Source organism: Schistocerca nitens, chromosome 7 (assembly GCF_023898315.1).
Source record: "Schistocerca nitens isolate TAMUIC-IGC-003100 chromosome 7, iqSchNite1.1, whole genome shotgun sequence".
Lineage (NCBI taxonomy): Eukaryota > Metazoa > Arthropoda > Insecta > Orthoptera > Acrididae > Schistocerca > Schistocerca nitens.
In genome coordinates, this window is record NC_064620.1 from 185,227,956 (window position 1) to 185,231,128 (window position 3,173).

A 3,173-nucleotide genomic window follows, 5' to 3' on the forward strand; every position below is an offset into this window, starting at 1 on the left:
GGTACAAAAAATGCTAATGAAATGAAGTTAAGTTAGCAATATTGCGCAAATTCGCACTAGCTACCACTAGTACAATCACAGTGACCAGATTTAACTTCAGTTCTTCAGGGTATTAAGAAGGTGGAAAATTAGGTAAAGAAAGTTAAATAATTCTTTTTAGTTATTATTATTATTTTAGTTAGAACAAGAAACCTAAATTCATTAGTACATAAGTGTCTCAGAGGCTTTCTCAATCAGGAGAAAGGCTACAATGAACGCTTCATTGTCGAACATCGTAATATAACATGAAAAAATGAAACAAAAATCTCATTATCCTGCTGATACTCTTAGACTATCATGGAACTGTACATAAACCCATCACTGGAAGATACGTTCACTTTCATTATATATCTGTAAAATTCCTCTAAAAAGTGAAAAGTCTCTCGAATACTAAGTGATTCATCAAGAGGCGCTACAACGTTCAGATAATTGTGCACTGAATGTCTGTATTCGACACCTAAGTGAAATACAAAAATCTAATATTGTAATATTGAACAGTCGATAAGTTGCTGTATATACGCATCCTTGAGTTTGGCGAGACTCGGTTCCGATGAATGCGCTACAAAGTTATGTATTAAACAGCACTCGGGAATCATCTAAGCGTCAAAGTGATGTTTTCGAGGTTCTATGAAAATTGCGTCATACTGATTTAGGAAACTGATTTCTGGGTACTGATCTTCAAGTCCTATAAGAGTTAAGAAAATGGAAGAGGGTCACTCGGTGTTAAGGAAGCCAACTGTTTTTCTGTGAGATATTTTTAACTGCTGCCTCACTTTTTAGCAAGACGCGTTCTAACGGTTTCGTTTTTCTACAGTTTCGTAATTAATGTCACAAAATATTACACGTTCATGTTCACATTTTTTTCTAAATGCAGTCTTTCAAGAGTCATCAAATAGTTATGCACGTATTAATTTTAATAAAGACTTAACTGCATGTATGAAGAGAAATAATAAAATTATACCTCTACCTAAACCTATTTACGAGAGTGAATGTAGTAAAATTTGATAGTTCACTGCGTTGATTTCAAATTCTTCTTTTCTTCAGCGTTTTCGTTTCCGTGGAATTTTCCGATGACTTCTCATTTTTCTAACATTATTTAATTTGTCATTTTGAAATACGTAAATAAAATAAAGACACTGGAAACAATATTTTACCAAGGCAGGCACACCTGTGAAGAGTGGAAGGCGATAATTCAGTCAAACGATTTCTCCAGAGCTACGTCAAGGTGATGCAATGCATTTGAAAAAATTGCCAAAGATGTGAACTGCCCCCCTACCCCTACACCCGCTCTCCTGTACAAATTGCTATATGTAAGTACTGGATGTCTTTAGAGTATGTATGCACCATTATTATGTTTCAAGGGTTAACCGAAAGAGGGTTGTGGGCTGGAAGTGTTGAAAGAGGTTTAATAGGATATGGATATGTGGGGTGAAACTAAACATACTGGCGGGGTGAACAAATTGAAAGAAGTTTATTATGCGGGGGAGGATGTGAGGAATAATATGCATGCGGGGTGAACTAAATGAAAGAAGTCTATTACTGAAGAATACGAGGGGAGGAACTAAGTAATCTGTTGCTGTTTGATTTTATTTATGACTTAATTCAACGGTCGCCAGATGCCTGAGCATCAATGGTTAGTAAAACAATAAATGTTCGAGGGCCTTTAGGCTGTTCCTGTTTTTAAAAGAAGATCTGCACCACGAAATTATCATAAGGAACAATATTCGTCTTACATGTATGTGGCTGATGGCCGTAACTCATTTATATTCAAGTATCATGGGATCAACTAACTACCAAAATTATAACAAGAAGAATTTTGAAACTACACATTTATTTTACGAAAATCTACACACATACGAAAGAATAAATGTGGCTAATGTCTTCCACAAAATTAACAAGAAAAAAAAAATGGTTCTGAGCACTATGGGACTTAACTTCTGAGGTCATCAGTTCCCTAGAACTTAGAACTACTTAAACCTAACTAACCTAAAGACATCACACACATCCATGCCCGAGGCAGGATTCGAACCTGCGACCGTAGCGGTCGCGCGGTTCCAGGCTATAGCGCCTAGTACCGCTCGGCCACCCCGGCCGGCAATTAACAGGAAATCCACGAAGTACTAAACTGCCTTAGTTACAAGTAATGTATGGACGGTGGGTTCGCAACTTACTGGGAACACCGTACAAAAGAAGAGATCGCAACTGAACCGGCTTTAAATGATATGTCAAAAATAACTGCTTTACCCCACCGTATTAACACTTTGCCGTCCGCACGTCTCGTACAAATGTATTCGCTTGGCGCCGGCGGCGCTAATTCGCATTACTTGGCTTGTCGCCGGCCCTTCTTGACATTATCGGGAGATTATAAATTGTTACGTGTTACCAATCTCATCGTTAGTTCTCGTTACTTAACAACGTTGATCTCCTACTTTCATAAAATTTCGAAGATCTAGATACGTAAATAAATACAAAACTTGCTTGTTTCATATATTTGTTTATTTGCATTGTCTTTGGTACTTGGCACTTCTCATTCATATGATATGCAGTAAAACAGCCTCCAAGATGTAACACAACTCCACAAGACTTGCACATAAATTTGTTGTTCTCCTTTTTTTGTTTTTGGAACATATATGGCAGTTCCTTCGTTTTCGTTAACTCGTTTCGAAAATAAGTATTAGCTGGTGTTGCTTTATGTCACCGAAAAGTCTGTCAACCGGATCATAATGAGACGTGTGCGACGTAGTTGCAACCCCCAAGTTTTGCTCAGAAGAAGGTACATGGTCTTTTATCCACGAAACAGTTTCAATAAAAATATCGTGAAATCGGAGACTCTTGTGGTCTGTATTGAAATACTGGCATGTACCGAGCGCATTAAATAATGCGCAATTAAAGAGGTACATGCAGACCTTTTTTGACCATTTATAGTTTTTCTGTGTATAGGGTAATGGCTCAAATATTGGACTGCCCTACCCACTCCTTTCATGCACTTGTTGTAGTCCAATATACACTTTCAGGTTTTTTTATTGTTTAATTGGTTTATCTACATTTGCTTAGAGTGTCAGTCAATGTGACATTATGTACTGTAGAGATCATTCGTATAGTTTTAGTTTTCGAAGCTCTCCATATCTGTGCGA

General features: G+C 37.3%; 1 non-coding gene across 1 annotated transcript; it reads right to left on the reverse strand.

The window, feature by feature from the left end:
- Positions 1–2,047: 2,047 nt before the first annotated feature.
- On the reverse strand, positions 2,048–2,131 carry Trnas-gga (transfer RNA serine (anticodon GGA)). The gene is given in 2 exon segments: positions 2,048–2,082; positions 2,092–2,131. It is a non-coding gene; the product is annotated as a tRNA-Ser (tRNA).
- Between the last annotated feature and the right edge of the window lie 1,042 nt (positions 2,132–3,173).